Here is a 16,438-nt window from a genome sequence, read left to right on the forward strand (position 1 = left end):
TCTTTGTTTACTGCATAAGTACCTTTTGTGTGTATCGTTGCGTTTTTGGTGATACGACGTCCATTGCACATAGATGGAAGTGATCAAACAGGCGTTACAGTTGAACTAATGATTATTCTATTAGAGGATCATCCTGAATGTTGAAAGATGGACTTTGGTCCATCCGAGCGCGAGGGTCGTGGGCTTGGAGGGTTTGAGATATTGTCGATGTAAATACAGCGATTGTATGGGTAGAATATTTCCATATTGTTATAAAGTGTGATAAAGGATTTACTATGTCCTTAACTTGGATGCATAATGATGACCACGTGTCCAGAAGTATCCCAGAATGGAGGGAAGAATAGTCCTGTTGCATAAAATTAGCCAAGCAGAAACATCCAGTTATAGTTCTGCCTTTTTCGAAAGATTAGTGGCGAACAGGTTACGATTTTGGGTAGAAGACGGGTTTGATTTAGAGGCCAGCATGTTATGTGAAAGTGACCGTAGTACACATTCATAATTTTAATGGAGATGCGTATGCTATGATAGGAATTTGCAAAGGCGCTTAACAGATTGCCGAATGGAATATCATAAGTTGCTGATTTTCTCTGTCATTGTTATGTATAGAGGAGCTCAGTTTCAAAGGAGGAGTGGTCACCAGTAGGATCTTGCATTCTCTCTAGTAGACCACTGCTGTTTTTGATTTGTAGGATACTAACTTTACGAGTGATTTGGAAGAATGCATTCGAAATAAGAATTAGGAATTACTGTAATATAGTATTTGTTCAGATTGATTTGAACACAAGCGGTTATATGAGTGAGAGAGAGATACCAGTTGAACGCAGTTGAAATCGGTGATGCATAAGAAATTCTCATCTGAAAATGGTGATTGCTCTTCGTTTTCTAGTTGTTGTGATGATTTTTGTTAATACTAATTTTAGCCATGTGGATAGATTGGTGAAATGGAATTTATAGAGACTGCTAAGTAGGAGGGATGATAATTAAGAATGTAAGTAGTTGGAGCACTGGAATTTTTTGACTGGAAGGGGACGGGGTGAGATCAAGAGGCCATCCCTAAATATTGCATAAAGATATGGCAAGTAAAGGATGGGGAACGGATTTTTTTACACGTAAACAAGTGTTGGAAAATGCGAACTAATTGTGCTTTATATATTTGCATATTCTTCTAGTTAATTAGCATCTGCCATGAGAAAGTCTTTGACATTGGGGATGGGTGGGGCGGTTTATAGTAATACTTTGGCATTTCGGAAAGGTCGAAGACATTCTGTTAAGTACAGTAAGTTACATTGCTTCATTACATTTTATGTTGAAGAGCGCGGGAGTATTTTATTTTATTAGTTTAGATGGCTTTCTCCAAATTATTCTTTAAATAAAAACGCGCGAGTTGTTTTTATTTCAATTATTCAACCACTGCGTTGTCGCGTGGCTACAAATGTTGCAACTTTATATAGGTTACGACTAATTGCATCCTTTCAGCGCATGCAGGCATCTAGCAAAAGGAAATATAAAAACAACGGGTGGAATTTCGCATATCTCAAGTCATAACTTAGTAGCATGATGCCTTTTGTTAATTCTCTTTGACTTTCTAGTGAGTATCGCTAGCTCTTCCCACGCAAATTAGCCTTCATTAACAACAAGAGGTCGTGCGAATACTCTCTGACCTCCTAAACCATGAAGAAATCTTTTGTCCATCAGTTATAAACATCCTATGACCTTGTATTCTTTAATTTTTTTGCTCGGTTTAACCTCACTTCTGGTAAATAAACTCCGTAAGGCCTTCAAATCAATAATTACGTAACTTGAGTTCTTTCTCTTTCTTCTTTCACCTTCTTATTTTCACTGCGTGCTTTCAGATATTGAACTAGATAAAACGTGTACGACTGATTTCCCCCCCCCCCTAAAAAATGAGTCTTCACACTGAATTATATAATGTCGAGTGCTCAGGTATGAAACAGGTCAAACCAGCAGAAAATCATTCACTGCGGTCCGAACTGGTCTTAGACTAAAGGGCGTCCAAGACAAGAATCATGGCATCTATCGTCGAAGCTTTTATTTATTTTTTATTCCCATCGCTTTTTTTTTATCGGTGACCGAATTTTTTTTTTTTTCAGCTATTAATGATCAGTAGGTCATACAGAGGCACTCTTTAGCAAGATACTGTTGGTCCTGATGACCTTTAAACCCAGCTGCCTGGGGGAGCCTAACCCCAAATCATTCCTGACTAATATTAATAACTTGGATCTCCACCATATAGTTTACGTTGCTTTTTATTCGTTCAATTTTTCGCAGCGTAATGATCGGTATGAACAAATGATTTGTACAAAAACCCGATAACCATCTCGTATGCGATGCTTATTTGGTTTTCCTACAAATTTTGAAATTGAGCTGTAACTGATTTATTGAACTCTCAATAAAAAGTGGTATAAGTGTAGTGGGGGGGGGGACCTCAGAAACTCTTCAGTCTTCCTCATTATTCTCAAATTAGTAAGTTTTTTTAATGCTCTCCATAATTTATACACAAAGAACTGCCTACAAGCGCTTAACTCTTATAAAGAATAACAAAGGTTAATTAAAGCTTAACTATAAAGATTTTCTCATGAACAGCAGAATGGACCTTGCCTTAGATTAGGTTTTAGACCTATGGAAATTTTAAAATATATAAAAAAAAAAAAAAATTAAAGAAACAAAACAGTTCTTTGATATGCAAATTACAAGTATTTTTGATTATCCATAAAATACACAAATATAGCAGTAGAATCAAATTATTTTACATTGATGTTTGAGTGGTGCTTTTTGTCTCAAACTCTCAATTTCGAGATGGATCCCTTTCTCCCTTTGTGAGCCGTTATCCCCACCAGTTTTACCCTCTTCGTGAAAAGTAATTCGCCATAATTGAACTCCAGCAATAAAAGAAATCGCATCCTTCCCTGGATGCGATTTCTAATTTTTTCGTTCACCCTCTCTCCACTTTGCAAACTTTCACTCAGAAGGTACCAATCTCATTCTCGATTGTTTACTAAAATAACCGAACTGTTAAATCTATGTAGATCTGCTCACCAACAAACGAGATTTCAGTCTTATTCTCCTAACTTATTATGGTCAATATTGCCTGGCAAGAAGTATTTCCTTTTCTGATCATTGTTTACTGGTCTGGACGGGAATAATCACAATTAAATTCTAATTCAAATTTTGCGTTGTTTTCTTTATTGAACAGTGTTAAGTATTGTGAAGTTGATAATTGTCGCTTATCTATCACACTTAAATAGCTGATTTAATTACTTTTTTTCTTACAACGTGCTTTATTGATTTTTCCCATTCTCAGCGAAAGACTAGCAGACACTGGCTGTTCTCAGTGAATAAAAGCAGTCGATATTTGTCACTGATTTTCTACAATCTAGTTTTTTTTGTATTATCAGTTTCATTCTTCCATTCAGTATCTCGCATATTAAAATTCCATTAATTCCCATTTCCCCGTCTGGATAAGTTACTGGCTTCATTATCAACTTTACGGATTCCATGATTATTAAGTATCCACTACATTAATGTTTTTAATTAATTTTCAAGTTTCGAACATTGCTATTTAAATATCAAAATTCCCATTATTTCTCGAAATATTTTTCAACCCTACAGCCAGTCAATTGTCAGTTTGCTTTGTGTGTGTGTGTGTATATATATATATATATATATATATATATATATATATATATATATATATATATATATATATATATATATATATGAAATGTCATGAATGCATAAAATATATGTAGTTTCTATTGTATTTTATCATTTACTACGTAAAATATATACAAATCTAATCTTGCAGACAGTACATGGCCATTCGCAGTCGAGAGAAATGTAAACAAACGTAAAGATGCAGTATTAAATCATAACTACATAAAATAACTTGCTAATTAGTTAAACTAATTAGCATGAAATTAAAAAAATATAACGATTAATTTATTAGTGTGTAGGCTCGACTACCGCGGTGCAATCGTATCGATTGCACTAGACTACCATAAAGCAATCATTGCTGCTGCTTCAATATCAATGCATGAATCGTTATACCTGTAAATAAATAGGAATTTATTTTTTACATTATCTTTTCATTTTGGATGTCTAGTGTTAGTAATACGTATAACATCTACAGTATCATATAAGAGAATAATGATTTAAGTACTGACAGACGATTCATCTCGTAAACAGACGATGTAAACTTACGGTATCGATTAATACAGTACTGTAAATGTATTTTCACTTCCTTACGATTTTCTGTAATAACATTTTCTTTTCTCTAGCTTACTTTATTATAAGAATATAGTATATAATACATACATACCGTACAAAATATGTATTAATCGATGATGTTATTGGTAAGGCTTCCGGTCAACAGTAGGCTATTAGTAGTTAAGTGTTTGGGGAGTCAAAAAGTTATACGCGGATTTTCGCTGCGGGGTCACCCCCCTAACCCCCGCGTTCAAGGGTCAACTGTATTAATAATCGGTGCATAGCCTACTTTCGAATCCAATTTAACCTCCATTGCTTAGGTCATGGATACCTAGCAGTTGACTCTACATATTATATTAACAGAAATAAACTTTTGAATTAGCACAAATCTTCCTGTAGTTCGTAAAGAAATTTGTGTTCCACTGGCATATGAGCACGTCAGAACCTCTCCAATTTCCCTTACGTATTCAGATTACGTGCCATTTCTGACAAATATAAAACTTCGGTTATTTTAACTTTAATAACTTTAACAGATTAATACCAGCACTTGTTAAGTGCTGGTATTAATCTGTTGCTATTCTATGTCGATTTGGTTACTAAATCGACATAGTTCTTGACGAAATCGACTATATTGGAATTATCCTCAATCGATTCATTCATTGAAAGCTGAAATCTAATCGAAAAATGGATTGAACCGTGTAATTCAGCAGTCGAATTTCGGAGTTGCATTCGAATAATTTCGCTAATATAGAAAATGGTATTTAGGAATGCAACCCATACATAATGGATTAATAACTATAATATTTTGCCCTCTTGTTTGGCCGAGTGGTTAGAGTATTCGCCTTCCTGTCAAAAGGCCGTGGGCATGGATGTTTGTGATTGTATGCGAAAATACTAGTGGTGGTGGTCGGCGGTAGATGGCGTCAGTGTAGATGAAGTTAGTTGTGGTTGGTGGAGACGGAGAGTTGTAGAGTAGGTGTCCTCTCTCGATGAATCCTTGGACTCCCTGGAGGTGTTACGTAATAATAATATTTTAATTATAATTGGTTATTACTTATTATAATCAATTGTAGATGATTAATAACGGAAATTGTGTGCACCCATTCGCCTCCCCACCTGGGTGCATATCAGGAATTTGATAATGATTTTATACCGTAGATAAAGAAAAATCTTGTTTTTTTTTTAATTACCAGTTTTCGTAGTTTTAGAAGGACCAGCAGTTCCCAGTCTTCAGTTCCAACAATAATATGCCATCATATCATCGGTTCGCATAATCCGGTTGCTTTTTCCAATGAAAATTCTGCGACACGTAGAAAACTTTAAACTGTCCACAGATTAGGCATTGTCTTCTTTTTATTTTTTGCAAGAGTTAAGATTTTCAAGTCCTCTTTTAAGAATAAACAGAGTGAGTAATCGGGACGAAAGAAGAAACTTGATTTTGCAGCAGAATATCTTTCATGTTTCTTTTAGCTAAGTTAATTATTTGTTCCAGGACTACCTTTCAGTGTCCTACAATAAGTAATTCCACATCCAAACAAGTTATGTACAGAAACATCGTTGCAATGCACTCTTAAATCTTTCTTCAAAAAAATATGGATTCCTACTCGGTTCTAAGATTTATTTTTGTGTGAACTGTTGTGATTTACTCTGTTTTAGAGTTAGAATCGCCTTTTTTATCTCTTAAATTGGACATATTTCAAATCGATGGAAACAAAATTATATTAGCAAATCAGTGGTGCAGATGGGTCCATGGGCAATAGCCGTTATTAGCATTCGAGTGATTGGGATAAGCAGTAGTATCTGTTGCTAGTGTGTTATCCTTACACGTTGTTTAGATAGAAAGATCGATAGCTTTTATTGCTTTTTTGTTCCTCGTACCCTCCGATTAAAAAAATGGAAGACGTTTTTTGTTACATTGAGTCCATGTTGACATTTGTCACTTTTGAACTGTATAGATATTCCCGAGAAATGATAAGTTGGTCAAACTTATTATCCCTTAGTTCTTGATTTTCTTGTAATTTTCATCTGAAAATATGCTTCTGAAAAATTCTTATTGTAATGCTTTACCACCTCTGCGAACCCATTTTAGTTGTGAACTATTTACATGAGCTGTTGAGGATGTAAAAACATAAATAAATACGCTAACGACACCTTTTATTCCCAATGGGGAGTAGGCGAGGCGTTTTATCCCCCATCTGACTTTTGGAGACTGTTGGGGGAGGGAGTTCAATCCACCGATAGCCAATGGGAAATAGCCGTCCCCAAACCGTCTCGAATTATAAATTGCACCCGGTGAAGAGAGGAAGCCGCCATCTCGTAGTCGCTAACATAGTATATTAATACTTGAAATGGTGTGGATTTTACAGTCGATTTTTTGTTTCCAGGACAAAAAAACTCGAGTTTCCGGCAGAAAAAACCCGCTGTCCTTTACCCGAGATCTCTTCACTCAGGAACTTTCTAACCCCTTTCTTGAAGAAAGGGTTAGAAAAAGTCCCTCTAGTTGACGACTGGATTCGAACTCGGCGTCTTTCTTCGAGCGGCCTAGCGCTATAGATGCAAACATCACTTCCACCACACGTCTCAAAGCTAAGTTGATGGAAGTGTCTGTAATGTGCAACTTAAAGTTGAACTTAAAATAAAGACGATGTACTGTACTTGGTTGGCTAAGTAACATCTCCACTGCTATCATTTTTTCCTGCTGGAAGCAACCACACACATGAACACATGCCATTGACTTTCCTCATACCATTGCTTCTGCCATAACTCTAAACAGTCCTCCCTCTCCTATCTTTAGGCTGTGGCTTTGATTCTGACTGTGGTAACGTAAATATTGAATGTCTTCATTGCTCGATGTACAACCATCTTATCTATTAGATGTGACAGTCTTTCGCATTGTCTTTAGTCCACCCACTTACTGCTAATAATGAGGACCGCTTACTTGCTGCCTTCGTGTTTAATTCTCATTAATGAAAGAAAACATTCCAGACTAAGTATGGATTTAATAATTTAGTTCCCTAAATCTAATTCAATAGTCACCTTCTCGCATTCCATAAACTAATATTGACTAGTGTTTTCTTCCTCTGAATATGAAGCTTTTAAATCTGGAACATAGATCCTTTACGAGATCTAACAGTTCCGCAACTTGAATTTTGGCTTGGCGATAGTTTTTGCTATAAAAATGTAAGAAAAGAAGTCATTCACCTTTATCAGGAAATAAACTCCAGTAATATTGTGACGTGCGTGACTTTCATCTTTATTTCCATCCACAGGTTATTCGGTCCAATTATGTTGCAGTTCTCTCCATGCATAAACTCTCTAGTTCTGCAACAATGATCTCAGGGCTTTATGCTTGCTTCAGATCCAGTGTGGCCTTTCCCACGTTTGGCTTAATATTCTGTTTACATTTCTGAATAACTGCTATAAAAAAGACTCGAAATGAAAATAAGCACGTCTTAGGTTGGTCGGTTTCTTCTCACTCCAGAGGATACGATCAGATTGAAATAGAAACTGCGCATCTATCAGTTAAAGGAAGTTGGAGTAAAAATCACGAATGAAGTTATAGTCTCTGCGCTCCATGCGATTGAATTTGCATAGATGGAGGAGTAGAAGAGATGGTGCATTAAGTAAATACGATACTTCAGTACATAAAGCGATGCCCAACTCCCATTATACATAAGTGCTTCCGTTTTGCAGTCACCAGGTTGACTCAACATTTTTGTCTTTCAATGAAAGACGTGAATTTCCAACTTTTCTGGTCTTAGAAGGAGATATCAGGATTTTTCATTCCGCAAAGCAGCCCCCCCCCCCCAAATGCACTCTACCCAACAGGTTGCGAGTTGGAATCCCGCTGTGAGACCACTGCTCTTATTTGGAGGCTTGAAGCTGCTTAAAAATGTTTTGTGTTTGATCTCTGGAGCAGGGTTTCCGGATTACGTAAGTGTGTGTCCATTTAGTCCAAGTAAAAACAGTTTTAAACAAGTGAAAGAAACATTAAGTATTAAAAGTTTCAATATTCAGGTCTTTCAGTTGTTCTGATGTGCATTCCTTGCGTAACACGGATGAAATAGATCCTTATTTTATGCAGTTGATAAATACAGTCCATTCAGAACGTGACCATCCCTCTTATTTCACGATCGGTCATTCCAACCGCCAGATGGTACTCGCATCAGCAAGAAAGCCAGTGTACATGATACTGGAAGTGTGTGATGTACTGATCATTCGTAGTTGCTAATCGACATATACCAGAGACTAGATCAAACACATCAAAAACAAGGTGCGGTTGAAGGGTGGCACCACGAAACTTCCAGTATTGCAGGCTGTTCTCAGAATGTTGAGTTAGGTGTTTCAAGAGTGGAAGGATTTGGGGCAGAACAGGAATCATCAGGCCAGTGGTGGACGCTCCCTCCTCTTAGATGCTCGTCGTGAATACAGGTTGTCTCTCCTTATGGAATGGCTGATCGTGTCATTTAACCAGGGAATGAACAGGTTTTTCTTGCTACGCAAGCTCAAGCTTTAATCAGCGACGACTACACTTACAGTTTGCATCTCTTACACGTCACTGGACCATCAGAAAAGTTTCATTTTCTGATGAATCTCGTTTCCCCGCTGTATCCTGTGGATGTTAGGTGGCTATTCGCAGTTATGGAGAAAGATATTAAGTCAGTGATGAGGTCAGGGCATTCTCTGTTAATTGCGTGTGTTCTTCTGGCCGCTTTGTCTGTTTTGCAGACATAAAACCACCCACTTCTGTGTGAGACCGGCTAACTCACCTTCATTTGAAAAGGCGACGGTTGTTTCTTCCTTAGGAGGGATTTGAATCCAAGTTTTTCCATCCAAAAGATATCGACAAAATTACATGGTACTGGAGATTTAAGCAAAATCTTGGGGAGAAGAATGGATGCTCAGTGCCTTTCCATTATGGGTAATAGGTGTACTCATACATGGTGACTGTCTTCCAGATGTTACAGGTTTGTTCCAGCAAGATAATGCAAGTTCGCTCATTCAGCCATATTGCGGTAGGCGTTATCTAACAATTCCTGTTAGCGTAGCACGTGCGGAAAGAAGTTTTTCCAAGCTTAAACTGATTAAAAATTATTTGCGAACAGCAATGACCCAAGAAAGATTGGTTGGTGTAGCAATTATATCGATAGAGGCGGACATAGCTTATAATTTAAATTTTGAAGAGCTTATAAACAGTTTTATTGTGCGATATCCCCGTAGAGTAAACATTTAATTAATATTATTATGTAATTGTTTTGCATTAATGTTTCTCTTGTAATAAACACAATCTTGAATTTTGTGGATTAAGGGAAATCCAGCGTTTGAATCGAACACTTGCAAATCTACGACAAGCAATTCTGGCTTAGTGCAGCATATATCTCCTGCAACATTCTAAGAAGGGTGTAAAAGTGTTAACTTTGAACTCTTCACTAACTTACCAACACGTACATAAGGTAAATCAAACTACTTTGTACCCGGAAATGAAATGTTCCACAGTACCACTCAAGAATGTAAAACCTGATGCACAATTCACCGTAATTCTCACGATTTTTCCATCGATCACTTCTACAGGGAAATATCGTGGCGCAATTAGTACTTGCGCGTATTTTTTCTCTTGTAGCATGCGCACAGACTGCACGGAACCGCCCGTTTTTGCCGTTAAGTTATTTACGTTACCACGGTTATGTAAACGGTTGTCCGTTAGCTCATAATGAACTTTCCAAATGGAGTACCAGCTACTGACTCGGAATGGGTTTGTGGAGTGAGGCAGCGTTGTCAAGTTTCAAATCCTTCTTTAGGTAAGCACTTGTATATATTAGGCACAGGTAGTTTCCTAAAATCATCACTTGTCGATCTGCAGTCGTTTTTATTCAAATTATGAGGAATTTCAGACCACTTTTTGACAGTGATTTAAAACGAGTGATCAACCACCCGCATGTTCTGTCAATATGCCATTACATTTTTTTTTCACAAAAATATGACCTGGTTGTGCAATGCATGAATGGGGGGGGGGCATGGAGAGAAGGAATGACCAATTTTGAGTTATCATATATTAGAAATTTTGTAAGAAGAATTAGCCGTTTAATTAATGTTGGTCATCTGCAGAACCTTTGAGTGATTCGGAGCAGTGGTTTCAAAGCGTCAAATGTTAAGACTTTTAATATCTATTGAATATTCTTCATGAACACTGCTCTGGAAGTGGTTCTTTCTTCAGCACTGCGGTTTTTAATCCTCTTTTATTTATTTCCTCCCAGTATGAAAGTAAATTATTTCACATTGGGTTAAAATTATAAAATTATATGTGAGTGTTATAAATTGCCGGCCTGGTTAGCTGAGCGGTTAGCGTATTCGCTCTCCAGCCGCTGCCGGTTCGAATCCCGCCGTGGGGATGAATGTTTGTGATCGTGGAAATACTAGTGGTGGTGTAGTTGGTGAAGAGTTGTCGAGTAGATGCCCTCCTTCGATAAGGCTTTGGACTCCCTGTAGGTTAAATCCGATGACATCTTTTTCATTCTCCGAATAAGCAGAACTTTTACAGCTTCCTTCGTATAGTTAATCAGTAGGCAGTAGACTCCACCCTTCGTTAGTGTTTTTACCTACAGGTGAAAAGGGCGAGAGGTTGCAGAGAACTGCTGCTGCCACCTCGTATTTCTAGCTATCACTTGAAATATTCAAGTGATAACAGTTAAAGAAAGAAAAAAAAAAGCGGGGTTAATTAAGATTACTGTACATGTTTGCTGCAGGGGAAAAAATCCTAGTTGTTCTAAAAATCGACTACCTAGAGAAATATTGTTTTTAAGCCTAAAAAAAAAAAAATAATAAAAAATAAAAAATTCCTGTATGTAGTCGCAACTGAAGCGAGAAATTTTCATTAAGTCACCACGAGCCTACACAGGTAACATTTTCAGTGGTAATGAAAAGATTTATATGCGAGAAGAGAAAACGTATTTTGTATCTTATTATTTAACAGAAAAGAGCTGATCACTGTTAAATAGTTTACAAAGGACGATATTGCTGCTTCTAATATTTTACAAATTAGATTTTACTTGTTCCAAGTTTTTTAAGAATGCGATATATTGCTGTAGTTCCTTATATTTGAACTTCTGAAGGAGATTGTCAATTTTTCAATGGATGGAGGTATTACAGGAATGTATCATACATTGATCTGCGAGTGTTTAAATTTCAGTAATGACAACCGAATTCTGTTAAAAATATTCAAACACCCTCCAACCCTGTTAAATTCGTGTCATGTCTTCAATTTCAACCCTGCTGCTTTATATGCACTTTTGTTTCAGTTTTTATAAGCTTCTATTTTGCAGCTATATATATGCCTATTATAATGTCATTAAAAATTATCTTTATACTTGGAAGCATTACTTAAATGCGAGTCTTTGAGAAGAACAACTCCTCAATTTTATTGACAAATATTCAGTGCAAGCGCTGTTGGGCTCAGTGGGGTCGATTTCTTTCTACACATTGCGTGATATTCATTGTTTGCACGTCTTGTGAATCAGTATCTTGGCCCATTTATTTCTTTCGATTCAACTCTGAGATGCCATTGGACAGGACATAAATGGAATCTTTAACGTAACTCACAAAAAAAGAAATGACTGCGGTAAAATTCGGAGAACGTGAGGCCACTGCATAAGCATATCGTAACCAGTCCTCCAATCAGGCAACTTCTCATTGAAAAGTCGTTTCATGGTAGTAATGGGGAGGAGCTTCATCTTGTAGGAAATGCTGCCTTGAAAGTCTTTTTGAAGGTCTTCTTCAAATTGAGATAATAATCAACTCCGGACATTATTTTGGCAATGGCCTGGTGATGTAGTATTTAGAAACCTTAGTGTTGGTTTGTTTTTGAAGGCCAAAAGCCATCACTCCAAGGATTCTACACCGGTCCCTTGCCTGTGAACAGTGAAAATTATATACATAACGAACTTATTCATGCGTAGCCATTCATACGAAGGCAACAGCGAAAAGTTGTATTCCTTCACAAAATGCAACGATGATGCAATCATCGGTGGCCCTGCCTGCTTTTTCATTACATATTAACCAGGTCCATTTTATTTTGTTATAAATATTAAAGCCTGTTAAATATTTTAACACATGATATAAATTTTCTCTTTACTAATGTAATTAGAATAATATAAAGGGAGAAAGAAAAATTTGAAGCTAAAGAAATAATTTAAAAAACATTCGGTATGCAAATTATTATAAAACAATTAAAATATCCGACGTAGAACCATTTCACATAGAATCAGTCAGATCTGTATTATCCTCATCTATCAATTAGCGGCTAATTAAGGCTAAGGGCAATTATTAGCCTTAGCCTCGAATTAACCTTTGTCCGACAGTGGTTGGGTTAAGGCTAATTGGAGGATAGCGACAGATGAAGATATAATATAACGTTGTATAAAGTTTTACCGTTGGTTACAAAGGATACAGCTGATGAGACCTCAAATAAAGGTCGAATTATATCTTTGAGTTACGCAATGGAGAATAATTTGGGACCAGATTAATTTTATTATCTAGTCCCAAATATTTGAATTATTCTTTTAAGTTATGAAACTTAAAAATAAAATAAAATATAAATTTTATTGTTTTTAGTTTCATACATAAAATGTGCTTCATTTAATAATGGCAGGAAAATCTAAAAGGAAAAAAAAAGGGGGGGGGCATACGAAGTGAAAAGGAGTTCTATGCGGTGACGATGTTGAGAATCACTGCCCCATACTCCGCTTCTTCCGTGTAATCATTGACCTTGAACGATCTTTACGATAGGCGAGCTGAGGTTGATTGCCTGCTTTGCTTTTTTATGATAACATCGGGGCGTTATTAACCTCCGCTGCAGTGCTCCGCAGAAATGGAACGACTGTCCGTTTTTCCCAGAACTACCTATAAAAAGATATTCGGCTCATTTCTGTATCTACAGAAATGAGCGGAAAGGTACGGCGGTTTAAAATACGTCACCGAAATCATTTTTCACAGCATGATCTCGTATTATAGTTTGTGGAGCCTGGTATCAGATTTTAAATGTTTTCGTTTATGATAGATATTTAAAAATAATAAAAGCATCTTTGCTTCCTTATTTACAACACTCGAAATGCTTCGAATTACAAATAACTGGAGAAGACGTCACGTCAACAGCTGGAGCCATGAGGTGATTTAAAGGCCTATCGTGATTCGTTTATATCTTTTATTCATGTTACGCCTATTTGTGTCGTAACTGATCCAATTTTAGTACACGTGGTAGCCGGGAAAGTCGATGTCAGAGTTAAAAACGTTTACGCAGAAAGCCTGTACCTAAGGAATTTATTTTGACACGACAAATTCATCGGGTAAGTTGAATTAAAAGATCCTAATAAGCGACTTAAAAACATAAATTACGCTATAAATTTCATTCTACTGTGCATATTTCATTTGTTGAAGGTTTAAATTCAATATAACTGTTTCAGGAATGTTTTAAGATGTAGATTATTAAGAGATTCCACATTTGTCATATCTCCAGTAGTATTATGATGTAGGAATGAAATTCGACACTTTTAAACGTCTCTTCTGCTAGCGACGAGCGCACTACTATTAAAACATTAAAATTGTAATTATTTTATTTCGCACTGCTTGATTTTCTTTCCGTTCATTGGTGGTTATAGGTAGCCTCTATGGGTTCTAATCTCGCTACAGGTATGGATGTTAATGGATATTTTTAGGCAGGAGATTAAGTACATCGCCCATTGAGAGGCTACTGCCGCCTTGTTAAAGGCCTCAAATGGCTTGAAAATGCGGCAAGTTTTGGTTTCTAGAGTCAAGTTTTCCGAGTGATATAACTCGGCTTACGTACCATTGGTTTATAACCTCTTTCTTGGATGTACCCCCCACCCTCACGAAAAGATAATTTGATCACCCAATGTGAGACCATTACACTGCTTATTTGGATGCTTGAAGTGGCTTGTAAGTAAGACCATGTTTGGTCTTTAGAACAGGATTACCGAATGGGCTAATCCATATTCACCTGATATTATACTGTAAAAGGGTACCCCAAAATATTTTATTTAGAAATTAGCTGTATTCAAGTGCTATATATATATATATATATATATATATATATATATATATATATATATATATATATATATATATATATATATATATATATATATATAAAATCGGTCCACGTCGTTTTTTTTTTTTTTTTTTTAAATGAAATAAACTGCTATCACGAGGCATTGGCAGATGCAAATACAAATAAAGAAATTCTCTTGGTAGCCACCCAGTATCCATCTGATTCTTTTAAAAATGTCATGACGAACTCTGCACCACGCAAAACCCGTGTTTTGTAGAACCCCGGATGCAGCAGCGCTTACAGAGGAAATTAAGATTGTGGAGATCATTACGTAATCTTATGCCACAAATCTCTGACTGTGATTGTTCTGTAACCTGAACGAAATTCGGCAGCCTCCTATCCCTTCCGTTAGCGAGTGCATCTGCTTGTGCTGGAGTCATGCAAATGATTTATGACTAATTATAGCTTGGCATGATTGGAATTGCGACTTGAGCAACGGAGTTCCGAATAAAGAAAGTCGCCGCATGTATTTACTGGCTGTTTGGTGTTCAAATTATAATCATTTATATTCATTATATTAGCAATTCATTTAAATTAACCTACTGTTATGTAATGTTGGAAATACAGCTTTTCCAAATCGAATTTGTTTTGAGGTTAAAATAAACACTTTAGCTTTGGATGTGGTTTTCTCGGGAACAAAACCTTACCAAGTTATCAAATAGTTGATTTTTTTTTTGTCACTTTATCATTCATTTTTGACATGTAGCGAACAACAGGAAGCGCAAAGGACATTAAGCGATCCGCTGTGTTTTATAAGCTGCTGATTGATGTTCAGATATCTTCTGTCAACAATTCAGTTTGTATCTGTTCGCCTAGCACGAAATATTCTATCGTTCTCTGGTTGGCCACTTCTCGCGAGTTTACTAATTGCCCTTTTTTGAAATACATCAAAAATTGAACTGACCGAAATTAAAAATAAATTTCAAGAATCAAATCTGTTAAGAAAATGCTAAAATATCTCCATTAACCAAAATACACTATCTAAAACATGTTGCTGTCTCTCAAACAAAAGTTAATAATTGGATATTAGATTACTTTTTGCTTGGCTTGTTATTACTGACATAGTTGTATATTCATCATATGTCGTCTCCGTCCAGGAGGTTGACAACTATGATGCGACTTATGGTTGACGAGAGTGGTAAGGATAATGTGGTGAGGACACTCTTCTACATTGTTATAAGTATTCATGGCTGTAATCCGTGTGTGTGTGTGTTCATAGGGGCGGTTTGTCTGTTCTGAGGGACGAATAACCCGAGTTTTTTCGAATGAAAAACTCTCTACCTTCGCATGAGACCAGCTTACTCACCTTTATCTTTATAATTATTAGATGCTTACCGTTATTCTCGGTTGTAGCAAATGCGTGGATCAATGAGGATCGTTTGGTTGGGACCAATCGGTTTAAGGCTAGCGCTGTTGACTATTTCACATTAGTAGAGCTAAGATGGCATGGTTACGTAAGCAGAATGGAAAATAAGATTATCAAACGAAGCGTTTGAAGTAAAAATAATTGGAGTGTGGGGGATGGCAACCGAGGAAGATCATGATATATGTATACTGATGTTAGTTCTTTAGAAGATCCAACTATAAGATTTGATATAATGACACACTTGAGAATAATATACCCATCTGGAAGAAAGCTGCTGATCGGAGAGTAGTCATGAACTTTGTGTTATTGTCGAAATGATGTATTGTTTTCAGTAAAAAAAAATGGCAAACCTCTTCATCCTTTTCCAGTAGATGACTCTTCAAATCATTGGGTGAGGTGCAATAGCAGAGGCTTTTGAATATGGCATCTATGCGGAATTATGCACACACGTGACTATACTATATTAAAATCCACTTAGACTTTTTTTATTTTCTAAAAGAAAGTAGCAGAGCTCCTTTAACCCTAAATTGACTTTTGAAATTGATTGGTCAGCCAGTCTCCAATTAACCGTTAGCGATGATAGCTGTGGATGATTTTTGAAGGCCTCGAGGAGAAAGTATGACAGACAGCTTACACATGATTGTCACACAAGTGAGCTATTTTTCTTTATCACCAATCCCTAAACTTGTCACCATATTTAGAAATTGAATTTTGCGCGCGCACAG

The 16,438-nt window shown here is 36.5% G+C and overlaps 1 protein-coding gene across 6 annotated transcripts in view; it reads left to right on the forward strand.

Moving 5' to 3' along the window:
- LOC150095638 (phosphoserine phosphatase-like) overlaps window positions 1-16,438 on the forward strand; it is a 142,874-nt gene that overhangs the window by 38,807 nt on the left and 87,629 nt on the right. The window contains exon 1 of one of the 6 annotated variants that reach the window (XM_090410822.1): window positions 9,960-10,025. The exons of 4 other annotated variants lie outside the window; for them this stretch is intronic. The gene's annotated coding sequence lies outside the window, so the exon portion shown is untranslated. Of the gene's footprint in view, window positions 1-9,959; window positions 10,026-13,422; window positions 13,566-16,438 lie in introns of those variants that run through there. One more of the 6 variants, XM_090410821.1, reaches the window with a different exon arrangement.

The sequence above is a fragment of the Typopeltis vanoorti genome, chromosome 20 (assembly GCF_054136105.1).
Source record: "Typopeltis vanoorti isolate ZY-2024b chromosome 20, IOZ_Tvanoo_1.0, whole genome shotgun sequence".
Lineage (NCBI taxonomy): Eukaryota > Metazoa > Arthropoda > Arachnida > Uropygi > Thelyphonidae > Typopeltis > Typopeltis vanoorti.